The sequence below is a fragment of the Bos javanicus genome, chromosome 27 (genome assembly GCF_032452875.1).
Source record: "Bos javanicus breed banteng chromosome 27, ARS-OSU_banteng_1.0, whole genome shotgun sequence".
Classification (NCBI taxonomy): Eukaryota; Metazoa; Chordata; class Mammalia; order Artiodactyla; family Bovidae; genus Bos; species Bos javanicus.
Genome location: NC_083894.1, coordinates 31,743,234 through 31,763,381, shown reverse-complemented (window position 1 = coordinate 31,763,381; position 20,148 = coordinate 31,743,234). Strand labels below are relative to the sequence as shown.

The 20,148-nt window shown below is 40.9% G+C and overlaps 1 long non-coding RNA gene across 1 annotated transcript in view; it reads right to left on the bottom strand.

The window, feature by feature from the left end:
• The window catches only part of LOC133239983 (uncharacterized), a 131,042-nt gene that overhangs the window by 933 nt on the left and 109,961 nt on the right, over positions 1 to 20,148 (bottom strand). Inside the window, exons 4-5 of the long non-coding RNA XR_009734063.1 lie at positions 840 to 931; positions 588 to 725 (exon numbers count right to left, since the gene is read on the bottom strand). This is a non-coding gene — a long non-coding RNA (uncharacterized LOC133239983). The remainder of the gene's footprint in view (positions 1 to 587; positions 726 to 839; positions 932 to 20,148) is intronic.

The window sequence follows — 20,148 nt, the reverse complement described above, 5'->3', positions numbered from 1 at the left end:
CATGGCTCTCCCAGTGTAAATCTCTGCCCCCAGAATCGGAGAATTAGCTGTGAAGTTAGGAACTGGAATTCACAGCACAGATATGTGAAACTCGGTTCCCTTCACTACTGTCCCCACTGAAATAGCCAATTGTTATCTAGAACAGCCCAAGTTCCTTTCAAAGCCAACCTTGATTAAACTCAGTCATTTATGAACTTACGCCTTGCTGCAGACAGTCAGGAAAACTCATCCTCCCCTCTTGAATTAATCCAGATGACTAAACACCACTGACATCTCCTAACCTGCTTTCCTAAGAAAGATCTTTCATGCCCTGGAGTTGAAGCTGCTCAAATGTGAAAGTAACATATTATCTTATATCCTAAATAATGCTGAGTTCTATACTTTTTGCCCTCGAGAGTCAATATGTTTTGAATGAATTAATAACTCTGAACATGTGCATGAATAACTCTGAACAACATTTGGAATGTGTCTGGGAGGTTAACTCGCTTTTAACTAGAGCTTAACGCTAAAAAGAGGAACATTCAACGTCAGTCCTAGTTTGTCCGCTTCCTCTTGTCCACACCGGGAACCCAAGCCCACAGTCATACCTGTTGCCGCTTTGGCATTAAGGAGAAGGGACGAGAATGTGTGGAGGTGGGCAGCGGAAGAACACTGTCGCTCCAGGGAGAGAAGCGTTCAGGAGAGCTTTTCTGATGGATAACGTATCTGCTGCATCACCTGAACATCTAGGAAGAAAGCATCAGCAACTTGCAAGACTTTCATTTTTCCAATCATTCTTCTGGATGCATCCAAAGTCACTGCAGAATCTTTCATCCCACATTTCTTCGGGAAGCACTTACTGGGAAGACGTTCTACACAGAGCTCAGGCCAGAGTAAGAGGATGCCACTGGAGGCTGGGGAAGGTGGCTGCTGCAAGGATTTCCTGTTCTCGCTAAAGGGAAAGAATAGAAGCAGGTGCAAAATAATTGTCCTTTACGTCACATCATGCTTTACTGCTGAATAAAAATTTATACATACATGAATTATTGTATTTAGCTTGCGGTGAAGGGACAGGCACTGCCACTCTACTTTAGAGATGAGGACAGTACGGCTGGGAATTTAACGGAATTACTTGTGGTACACTGCATTATTAGCTACATTTCTCACACCATCTCATGTAGCAATCCACTTTGATACATGACTTTATGTTGCTCTAACAAACAGAGTAGAGAATGGGACTTCCCTAGTGGTCTGGTGCTTAAGACTCTGTGCTTCCAATGCAGGGAATGCAGGGTTGATCCCTGGTTGGGGAGCTAAGATCCCACATGCCAAGCAGAGCAAGTAGAGTAGCCAAAAGATTCTTTTTTTTTAAGGAGTGGAGATTATTTACACCCCTTGAGTCTGACTTTGTCTTTATTACTTGCCAACCGAACAAAAGGGAAGCAGTGGTATGCCAATTCTATGTCTCAGCCTCAAAAGGTCTTGACTCCAAACCACTGACATTCCATTATGTCAGATCGCCTACTGCATATACCATGTGAGGCTAGAAGGTTTTTCATTTATGAGGCTAAGAAACTATCTTTGAGTAAGCTATGCCTTGCCAAGCTAGTCTGATTTCTCTCTCATTATTTCCTAACATGTTCTCTGCTATAGACAAGTCAGAGTCCTTCCCACTTGCCACTCATGCATCTTATCTTTAGAGAAATACACCCTCAGCCTAATGGCAACTTCTCCCTCTCTGCTCAACCAAATCTTCTACTTCTTAAAAGATGTTACTGAAATGTGGCCAATTTACAATGTGTTCATCTCTGCTATACAACAAAGTGTTTCACACACACACACACCCATATATATATTATATATATAAAATATGCAATATATATAATATATATTGTTTTCCATATTCTTTACCATTGTGGTTTATCACAGGATACTGAGTATAGTTTTCTGTGCTACACAGTTGGACCTTGTGGTCAAATTTACCTGTTTAACACCCCAATTCTACTCCTGCATCCATTTATGAGGCCTTTCCTAGTCACCTCTTCTCTGCTTACCTGCACTTCGTATTTACATGTGGTCTCAGTCCCCTGCAATTACATCTTTAATCCTTGCTATTGATGACTGTATGTTCTGCCTCCATAGCTCAATATAAGAGCTTCCCATAGGACCAAGCCCATAGGACCAAGACCTCTGCTTCCCTAACGCACCTATGAATAAGCAAGTGAGTGAATAAATAAAAATCTAAGCTATACTATAAGGAGGTTAAATTCATGTAGCATCTTTTTTACTGCTTATACACTTGCTTCACATCTCTAGACTGCTAAGAAGAAAATTCAAAGATTCTGTGACATTACCTTGAGCTCATATCACCTGAAATATTACTGGAAAAGAAGAAATAAGTGTAAAGTATGAGAGAAGAATGCTTCCTGTCTCCACCAGGTGTCTCCTCAGGTTCAGCCATTTTCAACAGCATCCTTGTAAGAGATGAGGATGTTGCTAAGCCGAAGCAGGTACCACGCAGAGGAAGCCCACCTACTGGCAAGGACTGCAGGGCTTGTTACAAGACAGAGCGAAGACGGCAAAGATACACCTTCAAAAGCTTCTTCCCTCTGTGTGTACAACGTGGGCAAAACTATCTCAAAGAACATACCTTTTGAAAACATAGCTCATGGATCATTACTTATAAAGGATTACCAGCTCTTCTTTGAAAATGTAATTTCCACCTCAGGAAAAACTTAATTTCCATGCATATTACACTCCTTGCCATTGGTACATAGGCGGCTTATTAGTAGATTTTTGGTATCCTTAAAGATTTGTTCTATTGGAACGTGAAAGAAAACCAAATCAGCAAAAATAACTGAGTGTTTGCTCTGCTGTTCTTCCCACCTTTCTAATCACTGCATCAGAGCTGTAGGCATTGATGCACTTTGCCCCAAATTGTCAACTTGAAGAAGCGTATCATAACCACAAGTAATTACCTTGTGGGTCCAATAAACTGGAGGTTTTCTCAAGATGCACCCTGGGCTAAGTCATGAGGGCTAGACAGTCCATGGAGGAGAAGAAGATGAATCTACCAGCTTGGGTACAAAAAGACACAGGCTTTCAGCTATAAGCAGACCTTGGAAGTATCATGGGTTTGGCTCCAAGCCACAGAAATAAAGTAAATATGGCAATAAATCGATTCACACAACTGTTTCGGTTTCTCAGTGTACATAAAATACACTGTACTGTCGTCTATTAAGTGTACAATAGCATTATGTCCAGAAAACAATGTCAGTTAGTTCAGTTGCTCATTCATGTCTGACTCTTTGTGACCCCATGAATCGCAGCACGCCAGGCCTCCCTTCCATCACCAACTCCCGGAGTCCACCCAAACCCATGTCCATTGAGTCGGTGATGCCATCCAACCACCTCATCCTCTGTTGTCCCTTTCTCCTGCCCTCAATCTTTCCCAGCATCACAGTCTTTTCCAATGAGTCAGCTCTTCGCATCAGGTGGCCAAAATATTGGAGTTTCAACTTTAACATCAGTCCTACCAATGAACACCCAGGACTGATCTCCTTTAGGATGGACTGGTTGGATCTCCTTGCAGTCCAAGGGACTCTCAAGAGTCTTCTCCAACACCACAGTTCAAAAGAAAACAATGTGCATACCTTAATTTTAAAATATTTTATTGTTAAACTATGCTAACCAATCATCTGAGCTTTCTGTGAGTCATCATAGTAACATCAAAGATCACTGATCACAGGTCATCATGACCAACATAATAACAAAAAGGTTGGAAATATAATGTGACACAGTGACACTAAATAAGCAAATGCTGTTGCAAAATACCCACAAGCCTTCAATTTGTAAAAAAAAAAAAAAAAAAAAATCTGCGAAGCACAATAAAATGAGACCTGCCTGTATACATATAACTTATATAATAACTAGGCCCTCCTGACAAGGAATTTTTCTTTTTTATACAGTAGTTCCCCCTTTTCCCTGATTTCCTTTTCCCCACCACCAACTGTAGTCCAAAGACATCAAGTGGAAAGTTCCAGAAATTAAAAAAAAAAAAAAAATCCATGAGTTTTAAATGGCATGCCATTCTGAGTAGAGTGAAGAAATCTCATGCCATCTCACTCTGTCCCACCCAGGACGTGACTTATCCCTTTGTCCCGCTCAATACTCGCTTAGTACCTGGTTATCAGATCTGGATCGACTATTGCAGTATCACAGTGCTGGATTCAAGGAACCCTTATTGTACATCACAAATGGCCCCAAAGTGCAAGAATAGTGATGCTGGCAATGCACATATGCCAAAAAGAAGTTGTAAGTTCTTGACTTGATAAAGAAAAACAATGCTGTTACCAAGCTCTATGGTAGGAACAAATCTTCTATCCATGAAATTGTGAAGAGGGAATAGTTTTGCTATTCCCAAAACTATAGAGGGATAGTATTGCTGCTGCATCTCAAACTGCAAAAGTTGTGGACACAGTGTTTGTAAGTGCTTCATGAGGATGGAAAATACATTAACTTTGTACCATAAGATATTTTAAGAAAGAGATCACATTCACACAATGTTTATTATAGTATATTGTTATAACTGCTCTCTTATTCTTACTGTTGTTAATCTCTTACTGTGATTGATTTATACATTAAACTTTATCACAGGGATGTGCAGTATACATACCTGTATAGAGGAAACATAGTATATATAGGGTTCAGTACTGTCCACAGTTTCAGAAATTCAGTGGGGTCTTGAAACGGATCCCCCAGTTGATGAGTGGCAACTGACTACTCTACAGAATGTGTAGTAAGTCACTGCTTCTTTCTATTTCTTTTTAAAGTTTGCTTTCAATATTTGTTTTTACGCAGATTCCTTAGATGTGTGTGTGTGTTTTGTTGTATACGCCCACATACATGTATAAGCACCATCTAGGAAAGACATCAGCTACTGCTTTGTCCTGGGCACCACATCTTCTGGGGATGGTCTTACCTGATGAGAGCAAAGGAGAAAGCATATACTGTCACCAAATCCCTGTTTCCCCAGAAATCCAGAGGATCTAGCGATTTACACTGATACTCTGCCTATGACCTAACATCAGTCAGATCAGATAGGAGACCCAGATTGGTGGAATCATGGTGTTATGGGTTAAACTTTGTTCCAACCAGTAAAATGTGTTGAAATTCTAAGCCTAGTATCTCAGAATGTGATCTTACATTTTAAAAAATAGGGCTTTTACAAGTAATGTTAAATTAGGTCATTAGTGGGGTCTGAACCCAATATGACTGGTGTCCTTATAAAAATGATCAGTGTGGACAGAGACAGACACAGAGAGAAGACCAAGTCAACAGAAGGCAGAGGTCAGGGTAATGTGTCTTCAAGGCAAGGAACTCCAAAGATTCCCAGAAAATCACCGGAAGCTGGAAGGAGGAATGGAGCAGATTCCCATCACAGCCCCCAGAAGACAGCAGCCCGACTGATGTTACCTTGACCTCAGACTTCTGACCTCTAGGACGGGGGAGAAAAAATGCTAGGCTGTTGAAGCAGGTAGGCTGCAGTATTTTGTTACAACAACCCTAGAAAACTAACAGAGGAGCAGGGAACAGGGATTCTGTGCTTCTGACCTCCTGATTGATGAAAGAAGTTTGAACTTTTTAAAGAACTTTTGTTTAACTTCTGGTGGAGTAGAATAGTAGAAAGAGATGAGGTGGAAAAGGCATTCCTGGTTAATACCTGTGCTGCTCTATTAATAGGGATTAATTAATAAGGTATTCTGACTCCACCACAATCCTGGTAATCCCCATCCTGCTATAGGGTTTTCAGTAATGTATTAGTTAATGTGTTGAATCAGCTTCCTGTCAGACATACAGTTCTGAACATCAATGCTTGATATTTCCTAATTTTATAGGATAATATTTAATCCATTACAATTCTGGTGTATTTATCATTATCTGGTCTATTCATCCTCTATTAAGCCTATCTAGTCATTAAATCCCAAGGACATGCTTTGTTTTAGAGTTATCACTGTTAAGATTACACAAAACTCAAGGTAAAATAAAAACCTCAATTTTCATTTTTCCTGCCTTTTATTGTACAACGTTCAGAATGGAGGGCATTATTACATAGCTGACAAGAATTAGAATCAAATAGACACCACTGCAAAGTCTATTTCACACATACATTTCCCCCAGCTCTGAGGAAAGCCTGCAGTGAGATCTCGGGTTATAATGAGCCTGGACACCAGCATTCCTATCTTTTATTACCAATTTCTAGCTCTATTGCCAAGATCTCTCTTGGATGTTTCCACAGTCTGGTGAGACATGGAGTGAAATACTGCTACAAACATACAGTAATAACACTGACCATTCATGGGTCTGGTCTTACAACTATATAATCTAGCCAGAGAGGTTTAAATGTTCAGGAGGGTGTGAGTAAACAGCTCAATATGATCAGCTCAATAAAATTAAGAACATCTAGAAGGAAATACTTATTATCAATTAACCTGCTCTGCTTTCTATGTGAGAGCTCTCTGCAGTGAACACAGCTCCACTCAGGTTTCCATTCACCAGTTTAATTCAGCATCTATTATGTGACCACCATGCACCGCCTTGGGGTTTATACAATGTTTCCATGTTTTCTCTATTTCCGTTGATTACTTTTAAGACAAAGCGTACTGCCAAACTGCCTGCCTGGTCAGATTTCTTTCTTATTAAAAATGGCTCCCAAAGTAACAGAGGAAACCAATTTCCCTTGGATGAATGATTTGGTATCATTGTTTTCCTGGGACCTGGGGCCCAATATTTTGGAAATGGTAACCCCATTAAATATATGGGGATTTTAGGTTCCAGGAAGCTGCACCATGGCCAAGTGATAGACACCCTTGATTATGAAACTCTCCAGAGAAGAGAATTTGATATGACTACACAGGAAGGCTATATGACTACATCAAGGCTGTATATTGTCACCCTGCTTATTTAGCTTATATGCAGAGTACATCATGCCAAATGCCAGGCTGGATGAAGCACAAGCTGCAATCAAGATTGCCAGGAGAAATATCAATAACCTCAGATTCGTAGTTGACACCACCCTTATGACAGAAAGCGAAGAACTAAAGAGTCTCTTGATGACAGTGAAAGAGGAGAGTGAAAAAGCTGGCTTAAAACTCAACATTCAGAAAACTAAGATCATGGTATCCAGTCCCATCACTTCATTGCAAATAGATGGGGAAACAATGGAAACAATGAAAGACTTTATTTTGGGGGGCTCCAAAATCACTGCAGATGGTGGCTGCTGCCATGAAATTAAAATATGCTTACTCCTTGGAAGAAAAGTCATGACCAATCTAGATAGCATATTAAAAAGCAGAGACATTACTTTACCAACAAAGGTCCATCTACTTAAAGTTATGGTTTTTCCAGTAGTCATGTATGGATGTGACAGTTGGATGATAAAGAAAGCTGAGCACGGAAGAATTGATGCTCTTGAACTGTGGTGTTGGAGAAGATTCTTGAGAGTCCCTTGGACTGCAAGGAGATCAAACCAGTCATTCCTAAAGGAAATCAGTCCTGAATATTCATTGGAAGGACTGGTGCTGAAGCTAAAACTCCAATACTTTGGCCACCTGATGCAAAGAACTGATTCCTTGGAAAAAGACCCTGATGCTGGGAAAGATTGAAGGCAGGAGGAGAAGGGGATGGCAGAGGATGAGATGGTTGGATGGCATCACTGACTCGAAGGACATGAGTTTGAGCAAGCTCCGGGAGTTGGTGATAGACAGGGAAGCCTGGTATGCTGCAGTCCATGGAGTCCGCAAAGAGTTGGAGACGACTGAGCGACTGGACTGAACTGAACTGAACACAAGAATGCATGCTTTCGGGTGTGCTCAGTCGCTCGGTCGTGTCCAACTCTTTGAGACGCCATGGACTATAGCCCACAAGGCTCCTCTGTTCATGAGATTTTCCAGGCAAGAATACTGGAGCGGGTTCCATTTGCTCCCCCAGGGCATCTTCCCAGCCCAGGGACTGAACCCGAGACTCCTTCGTCTCCTTCGTCTCCTGCATCAGCAGGCGGATTCTTCACCACTGAGCCACAAGAAAGCATATGCCACTGCAGTGTGAGCTGTGATCAAATTTGAGTATGGAACTCTGAGGGAGACACAGGGAGAGAATCGTGGTCACCTTTAACTCCCAGGAACTGGTTCGGAAAGAGATGTTATCAAGATTTCCTGAACGAAGAGCAGTGGGAGTGCATCACCACCACTGCATAATCACACCTGGATACTGAGGTTTTTCCACCTTCAGCATCTGTTCTCTGTACTATTCTTCCTCACTCAGAGGCAGAGTGAAATTTTTATTTCAACAAATCTCAAGTCCTGAACTGCTAAGATTTGATTCTACTGGGTTTGTCATGTGCCAGCGTGGAGAAACATGGAGGGTGGGATTATATTTGAGAGTGCTATACTGTGGACAGTAAGACAGCATTATCAAAAAATATTCAACAGAGACAAGCAGCTTCCAATCTTCCCCCTACCCCCGCCTCAAACGTCTCCCTCAGTGATGTGAGAAGTAAAAATGTTTGCAGGCCATTGTAGTCCAGACCATGGCAGATGGGGTGGGGGGGGTGGGGGGGTGGGGGCGGGGGAGGGGGGCATGATGGACAAGCCCTTAGAAGCATAGCACACAATGGAGAGAAAGAAGTCATCCCCAGGATAGCAGACTGGGCACACAGAGGAAAAAGCTTCAGCTATCAGCATTGCCTGGATCATTAGAAACAGCAGTAGCTATAGATACAGAAGTAGTTGATGTTGTGTGCATTAGGAGTAACTGCAGAGAAAGACCTCTGTGAAAATGGTCCAGAACCCTCCATACAAGAAAACGATTATTTCAGCACAGGCAAGTTTAGGGCACAGAGGAGAACCAGCAGAGAGCCCAAGGAGGTGAGGATGATTTAAAACAAAGGAGGCTCAAAAACAACAGGGTCCCACAGCATAGCCCAGGGAACTAGATTCAGTATTCTGGCATAAGCCATAAAGGAAAGGAGTCTCAAAAAGAATGTCGATGTATGTACAACGGAATCACATTGCTGTACAGAAGAAATTAACACAGCATTGTAAATCAACTATACTTCATCTTTAAAAATTATAAACATACATAAATAAAACAAAGGAGTGTCCAAATAATCCCAGAGCATAAATTCCATTTCTCTCTAAGTGAGGCAGGATTGGATACTAACACTGGAAACACAAGCATACCATTTGCAGCTGTAAATATATGTTTAGCCTTTAGTTTACTTTATAATTAATAGTTCACTCCACAGGATGAACGGGTCATTCTTAAATAATCCTTGCCCACTTATGATGATATCCGCAATAAATGATCCTTCTTAGTCAGTAGAAGATTTTCTCTTTCCTTGGTTGCCTCCAATTGACAATGGCAGTCAGAATTCCAGTTTCCAGGTAAGCAAAACAAGTTTTTTTAAAAAACCCCTCTTGGAGAACACTGACTTACTAAAGGAGCAATTCTCACTTTTGGCTTCACAAGTTCTGAAGCTGGCTGAGCCTTAATTGCTATTTGGATGGCTAGCAATGTAGAATACTGAGAAAAACAGCACCTGCCTATAAAAACAAATTCTGGTTTTGAAGCTCTCAGTAACAGAACTAGCATAGTCAGTGGTGAAAGCTAGTTGTTTTCTTTGAAGTTGTGACAAATACTAAATGTACACTTTTTAGTCATTTTTCCCTCGGGGGGAAAATGACTACCACAGGCTCCCTGCTGACAAAGCTTATCATTAATTCATTTGCCTTCTTTAACAATAAAAACATATTTTCCCTAGACGAAAGTGAATTTGTGACATTATAACTCAATCACCAACGAGGAGAATTTGCCTTCCGCATCAGTTGAAAAACATTTAAAATGTTCTCCGTTCTCATAATGTAAAATCTGTGTGCTTTTATATTCCTATTTTTAACTCCGCAAATGTAGTTCCTTTCATTCATGAAGCCCAATCTGTTCTAGACACTTCTTTTAATCAAATAAATCTACCCTTATCCTTATCAAGTTGGCATAGGTAACATAACTTAATAACTCTAAAATCATTAAATTTGTACAAGTGAATAAATCAGAGAAATACCTAAGAACCAACTGGAAATCCAACTAACCCCCATGTTTTCTGGAAATTCTTCCATTTATTTCTTTTTTCTTATTTGTAAGGGCTCACAACCCAGAATGAGGGCAGTTAGCCTTAGGATATATTAGAAAAGAATATATTCTTTATTGGTAAATAGCCAGGACACTAATGGGGAAACATTTTTTAAAACATGGTCCTTTCATAACGATCATTTAATTTTGAGGACAAAAATCTGTTGTTACATAATTAAATATCAGTTGGCTGTCAGAAGATTATTTGGAGGCTCTGTGTAAGTAACTCTATCATGCTGTTTTTTTCAAACAACACTAGTATCCAGTGTATACTGAGGTTGGAAAACCATGGGTCTTCGTGCTGCAGTGATATAACATGATGATGTTGTGACTCCAGTACCAAAGAAAGTAAAAGTGTCAGTCACTCAGTCGTCTCCAACTCTTTGCAACCCATGGGCTGTAGCCCACCAGGTTCCTCTGTCCATGGGATTCTCCAGGCAAGAATACTGGAGTGGGTAGCCATTCCCTTCTCCAGGGGATCTTCCCAACCCAGGGATCAAATTCAGATCTCCTGCATTGCAGGCGAATTCTTTATTATCTGAACCACTAAACAAAAACAAAACCCATCACGCAGCAAAACATCTGCTGGAGCTCTAATACAAATTGTGTCTACTCAGTCCAATTTAACTCAAGTGTCACGAAGCATCATAGGATGTCCAGGCCTTGCTCCACTGACATTCATGTCCTCAGAAATAACTCAGCACTAGGTGCCAAACTTCACTGCACATTGGGATCACCTGAACAGTTTTTAATGCCGACATCAAGGTCATACCCCACCTTAATTAAATCAGAATGTCTCAGGGTAGGAGACGGACTTCAGTAGTCTTTTAAGTTCTCTAGGTGATTCTGATGTGCAACTTTTGCAAATCACTGAGTTACAGGAAATAAAGATGAAAAGACCATCAAAATGTCACTAAATATGTGGGCAATAGCAGTCACATTATGACAGGATAGACATAAGCATTGCCTCTCAATACCTGATCTGAAATCCTTGGGGATGAAAGTATGTTACTATCCAGAATTGTTCAGATTTCATAAGTTACACAGTACATATAACACGGAGGGCTTCCCAAGCGGCACGGTGGAAAAGAGTCCACCTTCCAATTCAGGAAGACACAGTAGACTTGGGTTCGATCGATGGATCGGGAAGATCCCCAGGAGAAGAAAAGGGCAACCCACTCCAGTATTCTTGCTTGGGAAATCCCTTGGACAGTGAGCCTGGTGGACTACAGTCCACGAGGTCTCAAATAGTCAGACATGACTCAGAGACTGAGCACACATGCACATATAATGTGGAAGTCGGTGATCAGGGTATGGGAATAGAGCGTCCTGTAACCACAAAACTAGTATCTCTGCAGGAGAACACATTAGGTGAGAAAATCAAAACTTGATAAAATCACATCTACTAAAGTCAAGTTTGGCCAACAAATGAATTTGCCCATATTTACAAAACCACTTTTGATTTTCAGGATATTTGGAATTTCATAATCATTGATAACAGCATGTGGATCTACACTGAATCAAGTCTTCATCAAATCAAATTTAGCAACATAATCCATCCATGGTCGTCAATAGGCAGTGACCCCTGTGAGGCTGACAGTATTGATGTGGCTTAGACCACCCTCTCATCAGCCTAAATCTGGCTCCCTTACCTCTGAAGACAAGAGCTAACAAGTTTTCCAAAATTTTAATTATGTATTGTATGAGTTTATACACACACATCAGAGAAGGTGATGGCACCCCACTCCAGTACTCTTGCCTGGAAAATCCCATGGATGGAGGAGCCTGGTGGGCTGCAGTCCACGGGGTCATAAAGAGTCGGACATGACTGAGTGACTTCACTTTCACTTTTCACTTCCATGCACTGGAGAAGGAAATGGCAACCCACTCCAGTGTTCTTGCCTGGAGAATCCCAGGGACGGGGGAGCCTGGTGGCTGCTGTCTATGGGGTCACACAGAGTCGGACACGACTGAAGTGACTTAGCAGCAGCAGCAGCATACACACACATATGTGTGCGCGTGTATGTGAGTACAATTAAAATGCCAATCCTTTGGGACTTATTCCTTAAAGAATCAACCAGCCCCATTCCATAAGAGAAAAAAAAGTCATCATTCCTAGGTGTGACTTTTCAAGGCTATCAAACACAAACTTTACAATCACTGGTACCACCCTGCCGTTTGGTATCTGTAAACCACAGCTGTGGCTGGACTGCTTATAGAGTCAAGCAGGCTGTCTCATCACATCTAAAACAGACCATGCCGAGTCAGTTATTAGAAATAGCCTATAGGCTTCCTGTCCTGGGGGGAGAGTTGCTCACTGTTATTAATCAGTTTAGGAGGAAACTCATGGATTTTTTCCTGGGGAAAGATGTGCATGGTCAATGAGCACAGGATCAACCTAAGGATTGAAGCTTTTAGTCCAGAGGCACCTAGGGAAAAATATAGCCTCACAGAATGAGGTAGAAGGTCCAAGCTGGTCATACAGACTGGATGCCACTCAGCCAGTGGAGGACACCTCCTAAGGAGGCTCTACAGGGATCTGGTAGGATAGTTAGATGAGCTCTAAGAATTATGTAAAGCTGGAAGAACCAACATCACGGACTACTTTCCCAAGACTTGCTTCAGGGATTCATTGAGAAATAATCAGCTCACCCAATGCCCCGGCTTTCATCCCAGCTCCATCCCCACAGAGGCAATAAGCCCAAGAACCAGACTTCTCTTTCTAGCATTGTCCCAAACAGCCAGATACAGGGCTTTTTATACTAAGAGAAAAACAACAGTTCAGTTTCACGAATTCTCAGATGTTCTTTCACTTGTTGCTAGTCACCTGCCCCTAATTCACCATAACATTCGGTACAAATACCATGATTGTCCTGACGTCCTGTGCCCCATCTCTGCCTCAGGAAATGAACCCAGTTGACCAAACAAGATGAATCGACAATATATGACTTCCCTCAGCTTCCCTCCCCAACATCTACAGGTGAATCTGCATCCATACCCACTTTTCCATTTCCTTTCTTTGTCAACTGGGGAAAAACACCACCTAAAAGTTGAGAATCGTGTTCTATTCAGTGCACTTGCTAAGGACTTAAGCCCAGGAGGCAGCCTCTGAGAAAGCTCTGTGGGATTGCTCCAAAAAGGCAAGGGAGGAGTCAGGATACATGGGAGGTTTGGGGACAAAAACTAGGTAGTCGGAATATCAAAAAACGACTGTTCGTTAAAGAAAAACCAGACATGTCAAGGTAATGAATTTAGCACTTTCCTATGTATGGGAAGATTCGAGCATCTGAGCTCATTAAAAGCATTCCTTTGATGTGTACCTTAACTGTCGAGGGCCAGCATCCTGCTTGTCTCCATCCTGAATCCTCCCAGGGTGCAAAGTACAGGGCAGGTGGCCACAGTGACTGATGGTAAAGGCCACCACATCTGTTGTTTACTGATGTGAGAGGCAACATTTTTCACCCCAAGTTCCCTTTCCAAGATTCTATCACTTCTCTCCGAGTTCAGGCACTTTTCTCCTTCTATTCTCCAACCTCTGCCACCTATGTCTCTGCTTTAGAAACATGCTCAAACCTTTCCCCCCTCAAAAACACCACAAAAAGGGGATATGACCTGAAGTGTGCTGTGTCTTCACTTTCCACGCTTTTACAGCTTAGCTTCTTGAAAAGGGTGAGTGGGAGGTGAGGAAATAAAACACTTAACGCGGTTTCCTCTCCCACTTGTAGACTGAAAGCGTTCTTTTCAGCGTCAATCATCCTAGCAGCTAAATTCGACCGACAACTTTCAGCCACTTCCTACCTCACCTCTCCGCAACGTGGTTTCTTTTTGTTGTTGTTGTTGTTTGTTTGCTTTTAATTCTTCCTGAACTGGACTTGGCCTTTGGGGATACCACGGTCTCTTTTCCTCGGGTCTCTAGGTAGAACCCTCCTTCTCGGTTTTCCTAATGAGCTCTTCTCCCATCTGCCAATGAAATGACTGTGGTCCCATGGTTCTGTCAGGGATTTCAACTACATCCTTAATGCCATCCAAATCCCTCCTCTTCTCTCCAGTACCACTGACATACACTTAATGCAGAACCTCATCATTTCCATTTTGGGTTTCAGCAGCAGCCTCCTAACTGCTTCTCCCATCGTTCTGCTGGTGGGGCTTCACTCCCCAGCTCTTTGATGGCAAATACGGAACACATCACCCGCATTTCTCCACCACGGTGCCCTTGACAGCCACAGTCACTTTTAACAACGGAGAAAAATCTTATTTCTCTTGGAAGCTGAATCTTCCCCAGACTTCCACTTCCAGTAAGTCCTCAATACACCTTGCATTTCATAGACATTGAATGGAGAAGTCAGATATATATATATATATATATATATATATATATATATATATGTATAGGAAGTGATGCAATGATAAAAAGACATTTTTTTGGAAGTTTTCCCTGGAATAACAGCCATACCTGGGTACATAATTATGGCCTTCTTCCAGCTTAGCCTGAGTATAGCCTCAGAATCCTCCTCAACACAGTGCCAATGAACGGTCAGTTGGAAACCATTCGTCATCCTGGCTTTGAATATTCTCCACTATGCTACAGTGTGGTCCTTCTAAAAGAAACAAATGTAAGGCTGTCACCACTCTGCTGAAACAGTTCTAACTGGTCTCCTTTGCCTACAGGATATAGTCTACATTTTCACTCTAACAGTTCTCCCAGGGTCTGGTCTTGCCTATTCTCTCAATCTTCCCTCTCCTAGTCATTCACCCATCACTTACTATTGCCAAGAACTCTGAGTGTCCCTTTGTTTGTGTAAGATGTTTAATAATCGAATCTGGTGACTACAGTTAACAATACTGTATTGTATACTTGGAAGTTGCTAAGAGATTAGCTCTTAAACACACAGATTAGCTTAAACACAAAGATTAGCTCTTTGTTCTCACCACAAAAACAGCAACAAAAACAGGGTAATTATGTGCATTGACAGATTTGTTAACTAACATTCTGGTATTAATAATTTTACAATATATACATGTATCAAATCACCATATTATACACCTAAAACTTACATAATGTTATATAACAATTATATCTCAATAAAGCTAGGCATAAGGATATAAGGGTAGATGAAGTCAACAAAGAAAAGACCAGTTAAAAAGAGACAAAAAGACTGAAAAAAATCTAGCAGAAAACTAGATTTCTGGAAGACCAGAGAAAGAATGGGAGAGGAAAATACTCATCAGAAAAGCTAGTAAAATATCACAGAGATAAGTGAAAGAGTAAATGAAAAACAGAAGGGTGTGCTTGTTATGTGTCTGTCTGCACTTAAAACGCTGGCAGAAGGTGGTGAGTCAGGGAGAAAGTACATGTGAGGCCAGGAAGGTGATCAGTAATTTCAAATACCACAGATTGGAGGGACACGAATGAGAATCCAGTAGAAGCTACTCAATGTAGTGACTATATTGACATAACTTAAAGTGGGTGTTTTAGCTAAAGACTGAGGATGAAAATCGGATTGTAAAGGATTAGGGACTGATTCGGTAGCAAGGAAGTAAAGTAAAATGGAGGAAATGGAGGAGAGAGGGTCTCTCCTCACCTGTCAGTGAGTTTCTTGAAGGCTGAGGCTGTCATCAAGTACATGACTTGTGTGTAGAGTTCATGGATAAACGTGATTTATAAAATATCCAGCTCTGTAAAGCCCACAAGCCAACACTGATCATTGCTGTGAAGCTGAAAACATGAGTGCCTCTGACCTTTATCAAAGTTTGCCCTGGGGACCAGGTGGACATCTCTTGCTCCAGTGGATGGTCAGTTTTCATATGGAAGCAATCAGACTTCAGAGTCAATGGCCTTTGACTTGAAAGCAATTTAATACATTTGAATAATCCAAGAACAGACCTCTATTGGAGAATTATGTGAATGAGAGAGCATTTAAACTAATTTTCTTCGACATATTTCTGTTTTTTCTCTGTGCTGCACTACATACAAAATGAAGCTTGTCTCATTTTTGAACCCTATGCCTCTGAAAGCTGTCTACGCTGTCTTCACAATTTCAATTACACCCTGTTTTAATTTGTTCTTCCTTCCTGTGCTACTTCATTCAGAACCTCTTTACTTTTTACCTCAACTGATTAAAGAGCCTTTTTGAGGCTAACAGCGTCAAGGTTTTGTTTTGATCACAATATAGATTATTTTCATGGTAAAAAAGCAAATAAAGCCAATAATTTCAAAATTTTAAATTGTTCTTTATTTCCACCTAAAGAAAATCTCACCTGACTTTCAAGACTCATTAATCATGTGCTCATTTTTAGTTTTATCTCCGATCACTTCTCTCTGTACTATTCCGCAACCAAACCAGTGGGTCCCATTCATACCAGAGACTTCTGCTCTTTGACTTATTCACATAGTTTCCCTCCTTTTCCTTCCTTTTGGGTATGCCTCAACTCTTTTTCTTTACATTATGGGCAAGGCAGTCCATTCCATGGAGTCATCCTTGCTCAACTAGCTTCCTTTTTTCATATATGAATATTCACAGTCCTCCATGCCTTTATGGTGAGATGGTTCATATTCTGTTACAGCTATTTGCATATATCTCAATCTAGTGGAAACACTAGGTCTTCACACGATTCTTAGCCTATTTTCATCCACATTGCAATTATCCAATAAATAATGAATGAATGAATAAGTGAGTATAAAGATGCAAGAGTAAACTGAAGTTAAAAACCAATCTTTGGAAATTTGCTAAGTAGTCATTTTCATTTTTATTAAGGTAGAGTTGATTTATAATTCATATAAGTTTCAGGTGTATGACATAGTGACTCACAATTTTTAAAGGTTATACTCCATTTATAGTTACTATAAAATTTTGGCTATAATCCCTGTGCTGTATAGTATCTCCTTGTAACTTATTTTAGACATAGTATTTTACTGCTTGGGGGCTTCCCTGGTAGCTCAGCTGGTGTAGAATCTGCCTGCAATGCAGGAGACCCCAGTTTGATTCCTGGGTCGGGAAAATCTGCTGGAGAAGGGACAGGGTACCCACTTCTGTATTCTTGGGCTTCCCTGGTGGCTCAGGTGGCAAAGAATCCACCTGCAATGCAGGAGACCTGGGTTTGATTCCTGGGTTGGGAAGATCCCCTGGAGGAGGGAACTGGCTACCCACTCCAGGATTCTGCCCTGGAGAATTCCATGGACTAAAGAGTCCATGGGGTCACAAAAAGTCGGACACAACTGAGCGACTTTCACATGGATCGATTTTACTTCCTAATCCCCTGCTCCTGTCTTGCCCCTCTCCTCATCTTTCTCCCCACTGGCAAACACTACTTTGTTTTCTGGATCCGTCAGTCTGTTTGTTTCTTTGTTATATCCCCTAGTTTGTTTTATTTTTTAGATTTCACATATAAGTGATATTACACAGTATTTGTCTCTGACATTATTTTGCTAAGCAGTGAAATTCTTTAAAATATATGGACTTATAAAGTTGGTAAAAATAGGCAAACAAAATAACATAACATGTCTTAAATTTTGCATTTAGTATTAGGTCTATCTGGATAACCAAAGTCTCTTTCTCATATTTGACAGAATTGAGATAGCAAGCAACTGTACCAACTAACAGGATAAAGGGTTGGAAAGTATGAGCTCAAGCTAAACTTTACTACATAGATTCATGTTTTTAATGTTTGTTTCACTATTCGGGCCAAAGGACTGGCAACCTTAGGTTGGCAGTGTTTCAACAAGCATTCTTAATGCACATCATTTAAAAGTAGTTTCAACAAATATCTGCATTTCTTCTTAGTATATATTTTCCATAAAGTACCTAAATATAATCACCCACTAAGTCCTTAAAAATATATTAAAAGTGGGACTTGGACTAGAATGTAGAATGGAGCCAACTTGGATTAAGACCAGGTCAATCAATTAGTTGAAATATGTTAATGAGGCCAGGGTTGTATATTCCACCTCCACATTGACCAGTTGGCTGGACTCCATTCACATACAAAGACTAAACCCCAGTCCTTAATCAAAGGAGAGGGTGAAGCCACATCAGTATAAATGTATCCTCATTCTTGGAAAATACACCAAAGTACTTTTAAAGAGGTTCAGAATAGCCATGCAGTTTTCAAAACACAGTTCATTAAATTTGGGGCAGGTTTGAAGATGAAAGATTGGAGAAATCTTGGAGAGGAAAAAAAAAGACTTTTCTACATGGGAATAGGGAGCAAGATAGCTATGTGCCAAAAGGAAGCTTGGGAGTTGAGTTGGGTTGGGATGGTTGAAAGGGGTTTAATAGAAAGAGAAAAAATATTTTGAGGGAGATCTATAAAAGGCTGAGGAGTATGAAAAGCTATAGGATAATTTTATAAATCCTGCTCTGGCCCCTTTCTCAATTTAATGTATCATTGCATGCTTGTCATATTAACTTTTGAATTTTTTTTTTTTTGAGGGAGAAACAGGAACATTATCAAAGGGTTTACTCTCCAGATAGTTATGCTACTGAAAAACAATTGAGTGCAAAACACCATTGCTTGCAGGATGCTCTGAAGCATACATTTCCCTTTTTCCCCCTTTTTTAATTTACCAAGAAGTTTCTCCCCAAGGCAAATGATGCGGGTTGCAGTTAAAAGTACACAATTAGAAGTTGGGTACTAGACAAGCAGTCAGAAAATGTTACTGGAATTTGAACTTTTCCCAAGCAAGTAACCATGCTTGTCTATAAAACTGCTTCAAGTGAGGGAAAAAAGGACATTGATTGAGGCAAAGAAATCCACTGTGAAATGTTCAAGTCTCCTCGGTGTGCGGCACATTTCAAAGTAACTAATGCTTCCAAATTACTTTATCCTGGATATGTATCCACTTCCTGTCTCTCCCTGCACCATATATGTTTATAATGACATATTGATTTCTAGTCCAGCTTGAAATGCAATAGAAGGCACCCCTCCGCTGAGGAGAGGGGGGGGCATTTCTCCTGAGTCAGCTCACCCTGCACACATTCTCAATGCACCTTCTGTCCATGGAGTGATTGTTCCTTGGACCATGTGGAGCAAAGAGATTGAGGAAGAGGGGCTGGGGGAGGGACCAGAAAAGAAGCAGGACCTTTCTCATTTCAGAGGTGAATTGAGTTCCAGGCCTGGGTTAGTAGTTGTCTATCAAATTCTGTCCAAATTCTTTCCAAAGTCAAACACTTTAAATCTAACAACCTTGACAACTCAGGATATACATTTTAAACTGCAGAGCTCAGCTCAGCCTTCTATCTCTGCGGTGCCAGCTGCTGCCAGAATTATTATCCTGTCATGTTTCATGGAGCGGCTCATGAATAAGATACTGACCAAGCAAACAGAAGACCTCAGAGAGTTTCCATTCTAATTTTAGAAAACCTCCTCAATTCTGAAGAATTAGGGGTGAATAAATTACATAGTAAAATATGGTAGCAGCAAATGACATGAAATTACACAGAAAATATTAGGCATATAGAGGCCAAACTAAAATGCGTACAAAAGCCAAAATTATGGCTATTTGAAAGGCAAATACAGCTTTATTACTTTCAGCTGCATACAGTAACTTTGCTTTCAGTTAGAAGGAGGAACAGTTAGTTCTGTTATAATAAAGAGATGAGATGAATTTGTTCTAATAACCAGTTTTCACAGAAATAAAATGGCATGTCTATAAAATGCATTTTGATATGAAGTAAGACAAGGAGCTTTGGCTCCATCCCTTCATTCCTTCTGGAGTTATTTCTCCACTGATCTCCAGTAGCATATTGGACACCTACCGAACTGGGGAGTTCATCCTTCAGTGTCCTATCTTTTTGCCTTTTCATACTGTTCATGGGGTTCTCAAGGCAAGAATACTGAAGTGGTTGCCATTCCCTTCTCCAGTGGACCACATTCTGTCAGAGCTCTCCACCATGACCCAGTCATCTTGGGTGGCCCCACACAGCATGGCTTAGTTTCATTGAATTAGACAAGGCTGTGGTCCGTGTGATCAGATTGGCTAGTTGT